This window comes from Sitophilus oryzae, unplaced genomic scaffold (genome assembly GCF_002938485.1).
Source record: "Sitophilus oryzae breed Bouriz unplaced genomic scaffold, Soryzae_2.0 scaffold_302_pilon_pilon, whole genome shotgun sequence".
NCBI lineage: Eukaryota > Metazoa > Arthropoda > Insecta > Coleoptera > Curculionidae > Sitophilus > Sitophilus oryzae.
The window spans coordinates 954,368-974,511 of NW_022146866.1; the positions used below are offsets into that span (position 1 = coordinate 954,368).

Below are 20,144 nucleotides of genomic sequence, written 5' to 3' on the forward strand. Positions count from 1 at the left end.
ACCTTCGACATAAGTACGAATGTATTTCTACTTTTCCAAACGGTACCACCTTGCAAAATTAAGGTACCACCAAAAATTGCACCCTCCAATTAACCAACACCACGCTTCGCCTTGCTTCGTGGCTGGTTCGTACCAAGAGCCATCATCATCTTCTAACTGTTAAGCCCGACTCTAGCAACGTCGATAGCCGAAGTAGCGTCCAATGGTACCACCGGCCGTTGGTACTCTTCGTTGCGTAAAAGCTGCAGCTCGACCTTCTTAGCCTTACTCCCATAGCGGAAGGCCTGCGAGTCGTAGAGGTGCAGCATCTCTATTTTCGGCAGGTAGTCTAGCAGGACTGGTGGTACCATTGCTCAGCAATAGACCAACTACCCTTCAAGGGCTTGAAGAGAAGTAGCAGGTACCGTTTTTCGTACTCCGTTTGTGACGAGGACAAATTCTTAGTAGCGGTTTCGGTGACATTGACTTGTGTGTGAAACGTATTCTAGTGAGTGTCAAGTTCAAGAGACAGTACTTCTGCGGGTTTAGTACAAATATAGTTAAGCTCCATTATTTTAAAGGTAAGATATTGAAAATAACCAAATACGTTTTTTTTCTGAATTCATAAACTTTTTATTTTATTTTTATATTTTTTTTATGAAATTTTTGTATGGTACTAATTACATGAAGAAAATTTAAGCGCCGACAATTTTTGCAAGCACACAAAATATCGTTTTTTTTTTTCAAACATCACAAAAGTATTAATTTTTGCGACGTGATTGATAATATAAAAAAGTAATTTTAACGCCTAGGCATAAAAGTACGAAAATATATTATTAAACAGGGATCAATTGTCAAATTCAACGAGCGTAACCATAGTTTGTCGATATATAATTGCTTACAAGGTATGAACTTTTAAATATTTTTATATTATTGGAACGTTTAAAATTTTTTAAAAAATTATTTGTGACTTTTGAAAAAAATATAGCATCTTCTATTGCTGAGATGTATTGATTTCACACACACATTATTTATTTTATATTAATTTTTATTATTTTATTGCATTTGATTTTCCGTATTCAATGTTTTACCCTACGTCATTATTAAGTTTGAAAGCTTATCTCAATATTGTAACGATGAATAGATTAAATATTTAAAAAAACAGAGCCGGACTTAACATTAGTTTAAATAAATTGTGCCCAAATTTCCGAAACAAAAAAATATAAAGTGTGGCATATCGTTGTACTCAAGAAACCGAGTTCTTTCATTACCTGAAATAAAAAATGCAGGTCCGTATTTAAAAAAATTAAGTTGGCCACTGTATCTAACAAATTATCAGCTAATTTGAAAATATAAACATAGTGTCAGATAGTCCTAATAAAGTGGCAATGAGAATGTGCAATTAGTTTTTTGATTTTATAAAAGCAACGTCAGAAAAAATTAAAATTGATTTTCAAAAAAATCCGTTTTTTCCAAAAAATTCAGCAATCGTCAGCAACGTTTTTGATGGCATCTTGGTGAACATCCCAAAGCGCAACTTTGCCCTAATTTAACCATGTTCGTATCTATTACGGTTACCGATATATCAATGCACGTACCTCGAATTTGTAGCACCCTGTATATATTTGTTGGTTTTATTTTAAAAATTGTCCTATACTAGTATAGGACTATTTAAAACGATATATACTATCAACGATCAACAAATATTTTATTAGAATATTATACAGGGAGTAAATGAATATGTATGAAAAAGTTCAGCTAATTATTGTTTTAACTAAAATAATGAAAATTATCTCTTCTTGAAAAACTGTTTACACTTAAAAAGGTATATTTGGTGTTATAAAAGTTACTAACATAAATTGCGTTTTTAGATAAACTTGTGATAATTTTTATATCTCCTATTAACAACCATGAAATCAAAGTTTATCAATAAACCAAAAAATCAGTAGTTTAAAATATATGTACATAGTTTTAATTTACCCTATATTTAAACAAATACCCGTGTAGTTTGTCGAAAAATGTGATTTTGAAAATCACATTACTTTTCAAAACACAATAACCTCAAGATTTTTGTTTGGTACTAATTCAGGTACACCCTGTATTTTAGAATATCTCTTAAATAATTACTGTTATATAAACAGATATAATATATTGATGAGGCATTCAAGGACAAAAAGTTAGTTGCCTTGTGAAATTCTTTCGGAAGAATTTAAAAATAAATAATTTTTCTTACTTGACATAACGGTACTTTATTGTATGAGTTTAGAATTGTTTTCTTAAATGATTAGGAAGATCTACAGAGAATCACTGTTTGCACTAGAAATTTTTGCTTTTAAATCATCTGTGACGTGAACAAGTGACAAAATAAGCAACATGACTAAACAAATAAGATGATGGGTAAAGTAAAAAAAATATAAATAAATCAAATATTTAAAATATTAATACCAAAAACTAGAAAAATAGAAATACCATGCACAAGCCATTACTTATTTCTATTGACTATTAAAGTTTTTTTAATTTAAAAATATAAATAAAATAAAACTACAATTATTTTATTAGAAATGAAATATTAGATAATATGATATAGATATAAACAGTTCTTGAACGTTTATTACATGTTTACTTTTACACATTTTTGAGAGTATCACCGTTCAAACAACAACAATTAATTGTCATTTAAGAACATAAAAAGAACGTAAAAAAAATTGTAATTCTTGTTCAACGAGATTCCTAATAAATAAAATAAATAAATAATGCCTTTATTGTCAAAAAATGTTACAATTTGAAGACAAAGGTAAAGTAGACAAACAAAAGAGAATACAAAACAAGTATACAAATTACATTGTCAGTCTTATTGTTTAAAATAAACATTTATAAATATTTACAATGTCAAAGAATAAAAAAATAAAAATGTTTACAATGTCAAAGAATAAAAAAATAAAGATAAGAATCAAAAATATTTAGTAAGTTTATACAAGATATAGTAATAACCTATGGTAATAACAAATATTAGACCAGTATTTACAAGATCAAATTCGATTATCAAAATATAAGTCATTTACGGTGCAGAAAGCCTTGTCTAGTAAATAAGATTTCAATGCTTTGCGAAATGAAGAAAATGATGTTATGGATTTGATTTCAAATGGCAGGTGATGGTGCATTTTTTTCGAGTTGTATAATATTGAACTTTTAACTAACTCTGAGCGTGGGGTAGGTAGATAAAGATCTTGCTCCGCGTTCCTGAGTGGATAAGTGTGAGATGGCCTTTCTTGCTGATACATGCTTTCGTATTAAGCAAACGGATTCAAATATAAATAAGGAAGAGTTAATATTTTTAATTTTTTAAAAAAGTCCTGGCAATGAGTTCTGCTGTTTAGTCCCAGTGAATATCGAACAGCTCTCTTCTGGAGCTTGAAAATGCGGTCAAATTGAGTCGCACAACACGTACCCCAGAATGGAAGTGCATACCTGAGGTGCGACTCAAAAAGTGCATAATAAACAGTTCTAGCCACTGACAAGTTAAGCTCCTTAGAAACAGATCTTAATGCAAAACAGGCAGAGTTTATTTTTTTTCGACAAAGCGTCGATATGCATGTCCCATTTTAGAGAATTGTCTACAACTAGCCCTAAGAATTTTACAGATTTTACGACGTCAATGGTGGTGTTAAGTACAAAAGGCTGCAGCGTCTTTTTATACGACAAAGCTTTAGTTTTAGAAACATTGAGACTCAAGAGGTTGGAATCGCACCAAGATTTAATGGTGATTAAGTCATTTGATATAATCCTATGAAGTGCCGTGGCGTCCTTGTTACTCCAAGTAAAGCTAGTGTCGTCCGCAAAGAGACATATTTTACCACTGAGTATATGTTAGCAATGTCGTTAATAAAAAGAAGAAAGAAAATAGGGCCTAGTATTGAGCCTTGAGCTACTCCTCATTCTATTGGCTTGCTAGAAGACAACGTGATATCCACCCTCACAAGTTGACTTCTGTTGCTCAGATACAACTTAAACCATTCGAGAGATGTTCCCCTGAACCCATAGTGCTGCAGTTTATTTCCAAGAAATGACAGAAAATAAAACCTACATGTGAATTAAAATAACAGACAACTGACGTTGTCACAGGGTTGAAGGCCTATACCTACCTAGATATTCGCTTATCTTTGTTTATAAAAATGATCAAGATTGATGCTCTGACTGCTATGCATGTACTTGGCATGTACACGAGATACATGACACAAGCGAACATGACCAGCTGGTACTGAATATGCTGTACTAAAATATAATCTTTAACAAATTAAAAAAAAACTTATTTAACTGTTTAAACTCTTTACAGTTACATAATTTTATGATTTATAGGGAGTAAATTGCTCATTAACCATGTCGACTACACAAAAGTTCCGAAAGTGCAGAAAGAAAGAACCAAAAATGTCGGTTTCTTGAACTCGACCGTCTCATTTTTTTGGTTCTCCTTTCAAAATAATCATCGCTCGTGTCATCTCCTTTCGGCGGTCAACTTCACGCCCATAGTAAATTTTAAATAACCGTTCTTTAGTCTTTTTTCGGGCTTTTCGCTTCCTGTTACCGATTTAATACGTAACTTTTATTAGTTTGTTTTTATTATGTGAATAGTTGTTGATGTTGGAGCCCAATAAAAAGATCCGTTATATACGAATATTTCCACTAATTATTTATTACTTGCAATAATTGGATGTCGATATATAAAATTAAAAAAAAATGCCAAATTTAGTGTGAAAGTCTAGTATTTTTACAGAATATTATGGTAATCTCTGTTTCTTAGATTGCTTTTTTAACTGGATCTTAGATTGATCTCAATTTTTAGATTTTTCAATGTTAGGTAAAGAAATCCGAAAATTATTAAATACAGTAAAGTTCATATCATACCAAATAAACTTTTAATCACGTGATTAAGCTTAACCGGCACAGCGTTGTCCACTTTTATATATATATTCTTTTAATCAAAATATTTTAGGAAACAAAAATAAATTAATTATAAATATACAGGGTGTCATTGAAATGGTGAAAAAATCGGGGGGTGATAGTACTCCTAAAAATAGTAAAAAAAGTTCCTATAAGTATAGGGCGGAAAATACATATTAAGGGAGTTAGGGGCACTGAAAGGATGAATTTGAAAAATGGTTGTTTTGAAATTGTAGGCTTAAAACACGAGATAAAATTTCGAAAAAAAATAAATTTTGACCCTAAACCAAATGGTGATACTGAAAAATTATTTGGAAAAGCGGAAAGGGTAGTTCTTGCAAGGGTAGGGGGTTGTTTCGTGAATAACTTGTTTGAGGTTATTTTTTTTGCAACGTGGGTTCGTTTTTTGAAAACTATATAGTTTTTCCTACAAAAAAGATACTCTTGTTGCATATCGCCCAGAGCGATGGTTTTCGAGAAAATTGAAGAAAAAGAGTTCGCCCTGATGGGTTGCTAATTGGTTAATCAACATAAACTTATGAAAGTTCTGGCGGTTCAAAAAGTAACCAAGTAGTTATCAAATAATTAATTGAAAAATCAAAATTTCATGATTTCTAAAACATCTTATTGCTTTAAAAACGAAATAATCCAATTACCAAAATTCCTTATTAAAATAATGAATTCCTGAATTCATTCGCAGTAAATGTTCAAAGTGACCACCATTCATTTCAATGTAGACATCTGATCTTCTTCTCCACGATCTGTGTACCCTGTGGAATATTCTTGGTGTTGTCCGAATTTGATTGGAACAGTCAATGCGTTGCCGTAGTTGCTCTTCAGTATTAATCGGCACTGAGTAAACCAAATTTTTTTTAAATCAAAAAAGTTTATTTCGTTTTTAAAGCAATAAGATGTTTTAAAAATCATGAAATTTTGATTTTCCAATTAATTATTTAATAACTACTTGGTTACTTTTGAACCGCCATAACCTTCATAAGTTTATGTTGATTAACCAGTTAGCAACCCATCAGAGCAAACACTTTCAATGACACCATTTCAATGACACCCTGTATAGTTATTATTTACAACAAAACTTACCTTCTTAACAGCACTTAAGGCCATTACTACCGCTTTCCCTTTCAAAATATTCTAATTAAGTTGCAATGATTTTTTTACGGCTAGTAAGCTATATTGTACAATTTGCACTAAAAGAGGTTCTAAAAAAACAATGTTCGACTGCAAGGTCTGTTAGTAAACATTTTAAGCTTAAAGTATCATAGCACTATTTATTTAAACCAAAATCTCGTAATACAAAACTAAAGTGTCAGAACAAATGACAATGTCAGGATATAAATATGGCAACTTGACATTTTTTACAGCAGAGCTACCACCTGAATCCCCAGCACGAAATCGTCTAAAATTTGTCTACCAGATCTGTCGAAATATTGGCTCCCCTATTAATTTTACAGCCAAGTTGTAAATTATTTTTTTAGGTCGGATGCACCTGCCAAATTTGAACAATTTTGGACAAGCCGATTTTAAGTAATTTAGGGAAAACTGCATCTATTTTTTAATTAAAACTGAACAGGCATAAGCAGACCTTTGAAAAATCTATTTACGACAGCTAAAAAATTAATAGAGGAGCCAATATTTGGACAATTAAAAATTTGCACCACCAGGTACGTAACTAAATGTTTCAAACTCTAAAACTTCTTATATTTTTGATATTTGCATTTTTGCCTCAGTAACATAACTTAAACTAATAAAAAAATAACTAAAACTAATAAATAAATTCATAACAAAAAAAATAAAACAAAAGTAAATTCTTAGATTGCATACTTTCTAGAAATTATGAAGAATAACATTTTCATCATTGTCTTATTTATACAGGGTCGTTCACCACATACGACACGGAGTATTGTAGCTAAACGATTAGATTTTTACAAATTTTAAGTTTTGGGTTCGTTGAAGGACTATTAGAGCTACAATTTAAAAATATTTTTACAAGATACAGAGTGTCCAAAATAAATAAAAAATATTAAAGTTGGATTTTTTTAAATGGAACACCCTGTATATTATTACATTTTCAGTTTCTACGATTAAAATAAAGGTAAATTTGATTAAGGTTTATTACACTTAAACCTTACCGTTTTTCAAATATTTTCAATTTTGTGAAATTGCAGTATACATTTTAAGGCTTCATTTATCCGAGGATATCAAAGTTTTTAATACTAAATATTTACTGAAGTTTATATATTGAGCAGTTAGTGTGTTGCAATAATAAACATTTTAATACCTTATACAGAGTGTCTAAATATTTATTTTAAATAATTATTAGCTTTAAACGGCAATAACTTGTTTAATTCAAATGGAACACCCTGTATATTTTATGAGAATCAGATGCACAATTTAATTGTCTATCAAATTCTATTATACCATTTTTTACCTATCTCTTCAAGTTTCCGTAGAAAATGCATTTTCTTGTAATTTAGAACTCATTTATCAATATACCCATGGAATACTGACATTTTAGATTATTTTTAAAGATATACCAAATTTTTAAAGAGTACAGATACTAATATTGTCGATATAGTTCGTTTATTTCATTAAGTAAAAAAAACTGTTTAAATATTTGTTAAAGAGGAAAAATGACTATGATTCCAGTATTCAAACTACATTAATTGACTGTTTGCGTTGATTAATAATAATTGCACCAAATACTAAAAAGCTGAATTATGTATGTGTATTAGACAGTGTGGTAAAAAACTAACACCTTAAAAATGATATTTAATTTTTTGAGAAATGCTTATTTATAACAACAGAGACGTTCATTTTCATAACTTATTATTATATTGATTTCTGATTCAAATCCACATTTATTTAGAATAATTTATTAATGAACACTAACACAAATTAAGTACGTAATTAATTAGTATTTGGGCGGAAATACTGGTGGTATATTTACTCTTTTATAAAGATTGAAATAGTTTTCCTTTTGCATACAAATGGGCTAGTAATATTATCATTTTACTAAAAGCGATAATATTACTAGCCTGTACATTTTGTACATTTGTTGTTGTAAAAACAATCTAAAATGTCAATATTCCATGGGTATATTGATAAATGAGGTCTAAATTATAAGAAAATGCATTTTCTACGAAAAATTGAAGGGATAGGTAAAAAGTGGTACAATACAATTTGATAGACAATTAAATTGTGCATGTGATTCTCATAAAATATACAGGGTGTTCCTTTTAAATTAAACAAGTTATTGCCGTTTAAAGCTAGTAATTATTTAAAATAAATTTTGAGATACTCTGTATAAGGTAGTATAATTTCTATTATTGCAACACAATAACTGATCAATAAATAAACTTCAGTAAATATTTAGTATTAAAAAGTTTGATACCATCGGAGAAATGAAGCCTTAAAATTTATACTGCAATTTCACAAAATTGAAAATATTTCAACAACGGTAAGGTTTAAGTGTAATAAACCTTAATCAAATTTACCTTTATTTTAATCGTAGAAACTAAAAATGTAATAATATACAGGGTGTTCCATTTAAAAAAATACAACTTTGATATTTTTTATTTATTTGGGACACTCTGTATCTTGTAAGAATATTTTTAAAATGTGGCCCTAATAGTCCTTTAACGAACCCAAAACTTACAATTTGTAAAACTCTAATCGTTTAGCTACAATACTCCGTGTCGTATGTTGTGAACAACCCTGTATACTGAATGAAAATATAATTATATAAAATTGCTAAACTATAGAAAATTGATTAGGAACACATTAAAACCAATCCAATTCTTCAAATAATTAGATATATTATCAAAATGTAGGTCTGCAAACATATTAACACTAATACACTAATAAGGCTGAGTGCAATTACAGTAAATTGGTTATTACCTACATTCATATCAAGTAGACTTTCTTATATGGAGATATTGGTATGCATAATACTTTGTACAATATAGAGGCTTTGATATACAGAAATACTTATGGAGGATGAACATACATATATGCAAATATTAATTAACTGTGCGTAGTTCAAAACATAAATATAATTATATTTGGAAAACAATATATAAATACAGCCTAAACTCTTTTTAATTTAAACACTAATGCCAAATTTCAAATAATTTTATTCTGAAATTAAATCCTTTAAAAGTACGTATTTCTATCACATAGAAATATAAATTTACTTAGTTTAAAATTAATGATCTCGTATATTATTATATTTTACAATTTTACGTTGAATTTAAAACACGTTTTATATATAATGCTATATGCAGAATAACTTTTGTGAGGCTAAAAGTAATTAAAATTTTCTCCATCAAATATTGTTTTAATTAATTTATGTTGTGTTTTCCTTTTAGAATAATGCATTTATTTTGTAAAGTTTCTAGAATGGCTTTAATTAACGCTATACGCTACGTAAATAGTGGTATTTTGAAAACAATATTTTATAAAGGTTTATTCTGGTTTAATACAATAATTTTTTAAACCGAGAATTATAGAGGATGACAAATAATACTGTAGCATTTCATGTCACAATAATGATTATTTTATTTTTTTTTATTATTAAAATAATTAAATATACAGGGTTGTTCACCACATACGACACGGAGCATTATAGCTAAACGATTAGATTTTTACAAATTGTAAGTTTTGGGTTCGTTGAAGGACTATTAGAGCTACAATTTAAAAATATTTTTACAAGATACAGAGTGTCCCAAATAAATAAAAAATATCAAAGTTATATTTTTCTTATGGAACACCCTGTATAGTATTACATTTTTAGTTTCTATGATTAAAATAAAGGTAAATTTGATTAAGGTTTATCACCCTTAAACCTTATCGTTTTTGAAATATTTTCAATTTTATGAAATTCCAGTAAAAATTTTAAGGCTTCATTGCTCCAAGGGTATCAAAAACTAATCAAAAATGTCAATATTCCATGGGTATATTGATAATCGAGGTCTAAATTATAAGAAAATGCATTTTCTACGAAAACATGAAGACACAGGTAAAAATGATATAATACAATTTGATAGGCAATTAAATTGTGCATCTGATTATCATAAAATATACAGGGTGTTCTATTTAAATTAAGGATGTTATTTCCGTTTATATCTAGTTATTATTTAAAATAAATTTTTAGACACTCTGTATACGGTAGTATAATTTTTATTATTGCAACACAAAATTTAGTAAATAGAAATTCTTTAGTACACTATTTGGTTTCAAAAACTTAAATACGCCTGGAGAAATAAAGCATTAAAATTATTACTGTATTTTGACAAAAACCTAAATATTTCAAAAACGGTAAGATTAAAATGCGGTAAACCTTAATCAAATTTACCTTTATTTTAATGGTAGAAACTAAAAATGTAATAATATACAGGGTGTTCCATTTAAAAATATACAATTTTGATATTTTTTATTTATTTGGGCCACTCGATCTGTATCTTGAAAAAATATTTTTAAATTGTAGCTCTAATAGTCCGTCAACGAACCCAAAACTTACAGTTTCCAAAAATCTAAGAGTTTAGCTACAATACTCCGCGTCGTATGTGGTGAACAACCCTGTATATATTTTTCATTTACACAGATATTAAATATAATTTGTTATTGCACTAAATTTTTGTGAAAGCAGAATCAGTAATAGAACATTTTTGATAAGAGGGATACACCCTTCTCACAATTATCCATCAGACAATTTAAAATCTTCTTTGTCTCTACACATTTGTTATGCATACATGTAACCGTTAACTAGGAAAAAATAACAATCAGTATTAGTGGTATTAGTTAATTAATAAAATTAAATTTTCTTTAGATACAGGGTTAGAGGTGTAGATTTTTGATACCAATTAAACTTTCAGTTACGTAATCGAGGGCGCGATTTTTAAATACGTTGTTGCCAACCATAGACATATTCGGCGCCGGGCTGACTAACTGGAATTTAAATTTCTCTCTGGGGATTCAGGTGGTAGTTCTGCTGTAGAAAATGTCAAGTTGCCACATTTATTTATTTATTTGCTGATATTGTCATTCGTTTTGACACTTTACTTTTGCATTACGAGTTTTTGGTTTAAATAAATAGTGTTGTCATACTTTAAGCTTAAAAATGTTTACTAGCAGACCTTGTAGTCGAATATTGTCTTTTTAGAACCTCTATTAGTGCGAAGTGTACAAGATAACTTAATAGCCGTAAAAACCTCATTGTAACTATATATTTTGAACGGGAAAGCGGTAGTACTGGCCCTTTATGTCCCTTAAGTGCTGTTAAGAATGTGAGTTTTGTTGGTATAAATAATAACTGTTTACATATTTATAATTAATTTATTTTTGTTCTCTAAAATATTTTAATTAAAAGAAAATATATAAACTAATTTTTACGTATTTATTCTGTATAGTATGTTAAATATATAAAAAAAACAGATAAACACATTTTTAAACTCCGAAATATAGCCTTTGGTAGTACTTATATTTGCCAAATCACACTCCTGAAGAGCCTTCTGGTCTGTAGTCTATGACATCACCATATTTTTACGTCTGAACATTCGGCCTTCTTCTACGGTGGTGTTGGTTCCCTTTCTGAACACAGAATGTTTTAAATACATTTTATAATATAAAATAAAAATTTCCTATTACACAGGGTGGTCCGAACTGTATTCCAGAAACGTCGGCATTATATTCTGCAGATAATAATAAGTAAAAAAGTTCGTATAAATGTATCTAAAATGCTTAGTTTCGGGGATACAGGGTTTTGAAATTTCATTTTTATTTCGATTTTTTTCCAAATAATTTCTGAAGTAACGTCAATATTTGGATGAAAATTGGTGTCCAGATGGTGTCTGGGAGTTTTTTGACATAAGAAATTTGATTTTGATGTCACTATGCATAGTCAATATGACTCGTACTTGTAGGGACACCATCTACATATTTTTAACTGGTTTGGAAAGTTATAACTTTTCGTCCGTACCTGTATAAAACAACTCAGTAAAAAACATACATTTCCTGCGTTTTTACGTAAAAAAAAGTCTCTTGGTAAAAATCGCTACCTATTAATGGTTCTCGAGATATTTAAATTAAAAAATATTGACTAAATTATCAATACCTGTTATCATTGTCATAAATTAAATATGTTGACTAAACATCATTAGACTAAGGGTAAAAACATAGTGGAGCGACGAGGCTAGAGGCACAGCGACGAGGTAAGCGTCGCGACTTGAATTTGATCGTGTATTGTAATGGAGGCAAACATAGTAAAGAGATTGCCGAAGCGTCAAGCGACGAGACAAGCGAGGAGATGCGCGTCGAGATAAAAATATGATTTCTTGTCGCGTTGACGCTGGAATGCTTGTGGCCTTTTTCCAATTGAGTGGTATCATTAAGTAGGAGTACTGCTAGTATAGAGACAACATTTATTATTCGCAATGGCTGAGAATAATATAATAGCATCCGTATTCAACAGGCGTGCGTTATGGAATGCATCTCATCCAGACCACAGAAACCGCTATGCATTAGACGAACTTTGGGCAGAAGTGGCTAGAGATTGTGGAATAAGAGTAGTTTCTGTCCAATTCCCCCACTGCTATAAGCCCGCGAAGCGCCGCATTAACGAATAAAATCTCATCTTCACTGTCGGAGAACATCGTACATACTGGATTGAATTTGGAAAGTCGAGTAATAAATCGCAACTTTTGTCTCCTTACTATGTACAGGGTGGGTCAAATTCGACGCTTTTAAATGGAAACACCCTTTTCTATGGGAGATAGACAAAAACTAATATCGGTGTCTGGTTTGGTTTGGTTTGATTTTTTATATGGGACACCCTGTATATTTTTAATTTACTGAAAAGAATTTAAAAATACCTTTCCAAAAATATAACACACTTGATATGTTGCTCGATTCCTCTTCGAGATATAGGGTATATAAAAATTCGCCCGCTTTAAATAAGTAGGCTTTGAATGGCACCGGCTGTAATGCAAAAAAAATCTAGCTGAGCATCAATTAAAACGAAAATAATATTTGCTATGAGAGATGCAGAATTTTATAACAATTTAAAATATATTTAACCAACATCAACACATTTAAAATATATATGACAATATAAATAACTAGCAAATCAAGACATGAGAATTTGCTACAGGTGTTCGACATCTTCTGTTATGGACAGACGGGGCCATTTTTGAACATTTCTTCATTAACTCAGTGGGGGTGAAAGATACCCTCTCATAACTGCTAAGTATTTCTAATTCTTGTCTAGATTATACGGAAGAATAAGGAACCTTTATTCTTCCGCAAATATATCCATAGGACATATATCCATAGGACTAGATCCATGGGCACTAAGTCAGGCGGCCTCGACGGCCAGGGGCTGGGATCTTGGTTAGCTATTCAATTATTCTTGAAATTGGCTGCTAAAATTTGCTGATAACAGCGTTCTGAGGCGGTGCGTCGTCTTGCTGAAAAAATATGTTTTCGAGTTCCATTAAGGACATATCATCAATAAGGGGTCCAAAGCCTACTAGTTAAAAGTGGCAAACTTTTAAAAATTCTGTATTTCGAAGGGGATTATAACAAAATATCAAGTGTGCTATATTTTTGGAAAGGTAATTTTAAATTATTTTCAGTTAATTAAAAATATAAAGGGTGTCCCAAATAAAAAATCAATTTTTCTGTTGATAACTCTTAAATTATTAATTTTAAAAAAATGATACTTAAACCATTAAATTCTACGTAAAAAGGTGCTTTGGAAATGTTTTCATAGAAATACAAAATTTTCCATAGCACAAAAGTTACAGCGATTTGTTAAAAATGCACATTTTTGAAAAACACCCCGTAACTCCGAAACTGTAACAGATATTGATGTGCGGTTTGCACCATCATGTTTTTGATGAAAATTGTGCTCCAGACACCGATATTAGTTTTCGTCTATCTCCTATAGAAAAGGGTGTTTCCATTTGAAAGCGTCGAATTTGACCCACCCTGTACATACGTGTCTCCTATCGCGTCGCTTATTTTGTCTCTTACCTCTTCGCTGTGCCTCTAGCCTCGTAGCTTCACTATGTTTTTACCCTAAAATCGTACATTTGAAATGTTTTTGTGCCAAAAATTCAACAGAAACTCTTTTATCATCATTTTTTCAAAGAAAAATGTATGATTAATTGAAAAAATAAAAAGTTTCCAAATTTATCATTTCGGTCAAATAACTATCTACTCAACATGTTTATTTTTTGTCAATAATGACATCTATTGCCTATTTCCATTCTAAATATCCTGAGAACGGTTGCTCGTAGCGATTTTTACCAAAAGACATTTTTTACGTAAAAAATCAATGGAAATGTATATTTTTCCACTCGGTAGTTTTATACAGGTGCTCTCATTCAGAGAGTCAATCCCGGTATCCCGGGTTTTCAAAACGGGATCGCAATCCCGAAAATAGAAACTCTAGCAGAAACTATTAAAAATAAACAATTTGCTTCATTTTAATGTGTTTGCTTTTAAAATAAAATAAGAAACTTTTATACGTGGGTTTTAAAATTTACACCATTTCCCATGTCCAGGTCGCTAATACAACATATGGTATATACATGTTCAGTGAAGCTTTAAAACTTCTAAAAAAACAAAGTCGCCTATAAAAAGATGTCGCTACCACTTACTTTTCCAGGAAGCAATAATTGCTGCATGTGTTTGCTGGTGTCTACCGTCCAATATCGAAACCCGTTAGTATAATTTATAGCCATCATAGCTGGTTTTATTTCGGTAAGGAAAAGAGTAAGAGTAAGAAGCGTCTAAAGGACGTGGGGAAAATTTACATTTTTTAATGAATTATAATTATTGTTTTTATGGGAAGCACTCGGCTCGGGCGTAAGAAACTCGTTCTTAAGCTCATCGCTGCCTGAAATTGCTGACCGGCCCGTGGAAAAATGAAGTTTACGTTGTGAGAACCGACAACGATTCAATAAAACTCGCTAATTTATGGGCGAATTAGAACGATAATATGGCGCATTAATGCAAATTAAATTCAGGAATTATTATCGTTATTAGAATTAATTAGAGATGAGGAAGCGCGCACCGGGCGCCATAGTCCGAACGGTAACAGAAATTAGTGCTGATTTCGTTCTGATAATCATTTATCGAATTGATCTATTTATTAGTGAATAAGTATCACAGCCGCTATAAAATGTGTTTCGGAGAAATTAATCAACTTTCCACAAAATAACTTCTTCTTCTACCATTAGATGCTTGTCGTTAGTTAGTGTTTTCTAAACAGTGATTGTCAGTTATTATTTTGATAAAAAAAATTATAGGAGTTCCTCGTTTTAATACCAGTAACTTATTTTACGTAGTTTTATTAATTCCATATTAGACAGGAAAGGTTTATACCGGGTGCGTCTCAAAAGTGGCTCACCTCTATAACTTTTTTATTTTACCAGGTAAAATAAGGAGACTGGATTGACGTATTCAATTGTTTTTGGTCACTTCCTATTCCACCTGAAATGACTACAATTTTTGATTTTTAAATAACACCCTCTGTATAGTTTTACTTCATTCGATAGAAAATGACATTCTGAATAGAATGACATATCATATGTCAACTTTTGACATTCTCGCTTAATACAAATTTGTATTCTAAATTTCAATCTAGAGTACCATGGCTATGTTAAAAAAAAACAATTTTTAATCAAGAAGCCTTGGAAAAATAGTGGATTGTCTAATGCTTTTAGTGTCTTGTCCTGACCCGTTAGAAAATGCTCAAATCGTATTTTTATTCCTATCTCATTTTTTTTTCAAATGGAACGAGGGTGGCTCATTAGCATATTTGGAAACAGCATTTTTTTTACGAATAATTTGATATCACGCAGTTGGTATTTCGAGTCAAATTTTCGTTACGAACCGCAAGTTATACTTTCAAATAAACCATATGCGAAAATGTTAAAAGTTGACATATGATATGTCATTATATTCAGAGTGTTATTTTCAATCGAATAAAGTAAAGAAAACCGAGGGTGCTATTTAAAAATTAAAAGTTGTAGTCAGTTCCGGTGAAACAGGAAGTGACTGAAACAATTGAATGCGTCAATCAATCTTAATTTATGTCGTGTACTAACATACCAAATCTCATTTTTTAAACTAAAAAAATAAAAAAGTTATAGGGGTGAGCCACTTTTGAGACGCACCCGGTATAAGCGATACCAATTAAACTTTTAGTTACGTAATCGAGGGCGGGATTTTTAAATTTATTGTTGACAACCATGGACATATTTCGGCGCCGGGCTGACTAACTGGAATTTAAATTTCCCGCTGGAGATTCGGGTGGTAGTCACGTGATTAAGCTTGACCGGCACAGCGTTGTCCACTTTTACATATTTTCTTTTAATCAAAATCTTTTAGGAAAATAAAATAAATTAATTATGAATATACAGGGTGCTACAAATTCGAGGTACAAGCATTGGTATTTTTCAGGTGGTTTCAATTTTCCTTATTTAATGTTAATTAGCGCTGATCAATATTGTTGCGATGAATATATGTAATCATATTAAATAATTTTAAAAAACAGAGTCGGACGAAATTATTTTAAATAATAATTAACTAGTTCTGTTGCTGTGCTATTAAGGTAACTAAAACAAAAAGTATAAAGTGTCGCATAAATTGTTCTCGGGAGACTTGAGTTTTTTCAAAACCCAAAATAATAAATGCAGGTCCGTATTTAAAAAAAATTAAATTGACCTCAGTATCTCACAAATTATCAGCTATTTTGGAAATCTAGAAATACTATCAGATAGCCCTAATAAAGTGGCTATGAGAATGTGCAATTACTTTTTTGATTTTCTAAAAAGTAGCGACAGAAAAAAATAAAATTGATTTTCAAAAAAATCCGTTTTTTCCAAAAAAACTCGGCAATCTTTGAAATTTTTAAAACTTTTTTATGGCATCTTGGTGAACATCCCTAGGAGCAACATTGCCCCAATTTAACCATCTTCGTATCTATGTATCTATGACGGTTTCCGAAATACCAATGCTCGTACCCCAAATTTGTAGCACCCTGTATATGCTTACTAAATCTAGATATAATTTATCTTCTAGTCTTTCAAACAAATTTCTGATCGTAATTCTTCATATGCTTAATATTCATTTTAGATCCCGGTTTAACTGTCTGTAACTAGTCATTGGCCTCTCTAGTAATTAAAAATCAGTACCTTTGTACGTTATGCCGGGTCCAGACCAAGGCGACAAAAACTAAACACGATTTTGAGACAAAAACAAGACAAACTTGCGACAAAAAATGGGAAATTTTGACAAGACAAACTTGAGACAAATTGTCCACACCGCAAGAACAAAAGTACAACAAAGTCAAAAGTTTAGTTGTTGCGAAAGAGTTTTATTAACCATGTGTGATTTCACTAGTCTCCTACTGTTGGCAACACACGCCATCCACACTGCGCCGTCAACTTGTCATAAAATATACGAACAAAAACATAGACACTTTGATCTTTACCGACTCGAGGCAGGACATTGAAAAGTCCGAATTTTGAAACAAAACAAAAATTATACAAAAATGTCACAGAAATGTATTGGATTTGTCGCAATTTTGTCTTAAAACGTGAAAAATTTATCTTGTCGTTGTTTTGTCTGCTTGGTCTGGACCCGACATTAGGCATTCTTCTCTATGTTTTCTTATTTTTATTTTTCTGAGGCATTAAATATTGAAATAACTGTGGCGAAACTAAGCTACAAGCTTCAGTGCTGTATGAAGATTCTATGGTATATCTCGAAAGGTTTAAAAGCCATTTTCAAATTATAATTTATTTCCCACACAGTGGAAAATATAAATATATATGCATTTAAATATTACAAAATGACTAGTAGTAATAGAAAAATGCAGCGTTTCCCGGTTTTCTTCTTAATGCGCTTCCTCCAAACGATATTTTGCTGGAAACAATAGCCTTAGTGTATAAACGCAGTTCATGATTCCATGTGAAAGATTAAAATTGGTTTGGAACAATAAATAATAAAATTATAAATAATTATGGTAGCGTAACGGTACCGGCATACCGTTAGAGCTGTGCTACATGGTTTTTTGCATCTCGTCGCGTACTTGCATCGACACACGAGCATAAATACATCTCTTCGGGCATCGAATGTTGTATTGGAGAAATGCCAGAACACACTTTTTTGAATAGGCTACTGTATGATCGTAGATAAATGTTATTAAACAGGTCAAAAAATCAGATTTTTTTTACAATTCAGTTCGATTCATTTTACTTCAGAGTGATAGCCGGCCATCCCATAGATAAATGAAACAAGTTTAGATTGGAAAGTGCCCATAAGGACAATGTAAACACTATTTGGCGCTATTCTTGCAACGGTCGCGACCCAAAACTTTTGAAAATTTCGGAGCGGTTCGGCTTTTTCCGGAATTATATAGCCAAATATTGTTTATTCAAATTTATTATTATTTTCGTTTAATTTTATAAATAAAATACAGTGTGTTGCATACAAGAAACTTTATTTTATATAAGGACGCATGTATGAAATACCTATGAAACATTGGAAACCGACGTTATGCTACGATCCACTATGGTTTTTACAGTTCACAGTTCATAGCACAGCTTTTTAAGTTTTTAATGCCACTTTTTCACAATTATCACCGGTTGGAGTAAATAAAACTTGAATTAAATTCACAAGATAGCAATAATTACTTTGAAAATGGACGCTATAAACACTTTTCGGAATTTCTTTAATGAGAGCGATTTAGATTTTGAAAGATTATTATGATTTTTGAAAATTCTGACTTTGACAAGAGAAAATTATTTCTGTTTTTGTTGATCCAGATCGCGTATAACGGTCGCGACCCAAAATATTTTCGCGACCTAAAATTTTTACGGGCTTTCCAATGCCATCCAAAAAATTTGTTTTGAAAAATTTTAGATGCAGGATAAATAAATTATATTAATCTACGACAATGACATTATGACACATTTAACATTGTCATTTGGATGTCATTATGGCTTTCATAATAACACGCAAATTTTAAAATAAGAAACAAGGAAAAAAAGGTACATAAATACGTTTATTTATTGTAAACATTAATTATAATATTAGTACAATTGGTTAAATTAATTTCAGACGATGACAGGTGAGTTGAATTTTTAGAAAGTAAATTTATTTCCTGAGTGCTTGAACTTGTTGAAGACCCATCATTGCCAGAAATGTTACCCAAAATATTACATGACACTTTTTTCATATTTTCTTTGGAAATTTCTATATAGTTCTCTGCCACTCTGTTAGAGCGCGAACCACCATATCTTTTAACAACACAATGCTATTTTATACGGCATTTTCCCTAAAGTATTAATGCCAACGGGTTGCTTAATACATTTTCCATTTATGTACCCCACAAAAAATCGAGTATGCTCTGTGTTGCTTGGCGGCATAGCTATATATCTTCGAACCATTTCCACCATATTTATTCCTTCAAGATTCCCTTTCGTTATAAAAAAAATCTCGTGATATCTTTGTTTTCGTAAATGGAATAATGACATGAATGCATTGTCCTCCATCTTTAACATTTTGCAGCTGCAGATTTGTCACCTCGATACGCCGGCAGACTCCCGCAAGTCCCACTATCAATGAAACTTTTGTCAGGAAATAAGTTTTACCATCGGCTTCCAACAAAAACAAGTTATGTCTTCTTTTCTTAAAATTCTCGATTTTTTTGCCCGAAACCTGTCATCATTCATCATTGACATAAATTAAACATGTTGACTAAATCGCTATTAGATCGAAATCATTAATTTGAAATGTTTTTGTGCCAAAAGTTCAACTGTTTTATCATCATTTTTTCGAAGAAAAATTTGTGATTAATTTAAAAAAACAAAAAGTTCCCAGATTTATCATTTCAGTCAAATAAATACTATCGCCTCAAGATGTTTATTTTTCGTTGCTCGGTACCGAATTTTACCAAGAGACCTTTTTTATGTAAAAAATGTTGTAAATGTATATTTTTTTTACTCAGTAGTTTTATACAGGTACGGAAGAAAAGTTATTACTCTTCGAACCAGTTAAAAAGCATGTCTTGTCAAACCGGTTAAAAAATATTATGCCTTCTACAAGTAGGAGTCATATTGACATCAAAATCAAATTTCTTGTATCAAAAAACTCCCAGATACTAATTTTCATCCAGATATTGACGTTACTTCAGAAAT

The 20,144-nt window shown here is 30.8% G+C and overlaps 1 protein-coding gene across 1 annotated transcript in view; it reads left to right on the forward strand.

Annotated features, from left to right (window-relative positions):
• The first annotated feature begins 229 nt into the window (after positions 1–229).
• Positions 230–20,144, forward strand: part of LOC115884555 — a 173,375-nt gene continuing 153,460 nt past the window's right edge. The window contains exon 1 of the mRNA XM_030903176.1: positions 230–560. The gene's annotated coding sequence lies outside the window, so the exon portion shown is untranslated. The remainder of the gene's footprint in view (positions 561–20,144) is intronic.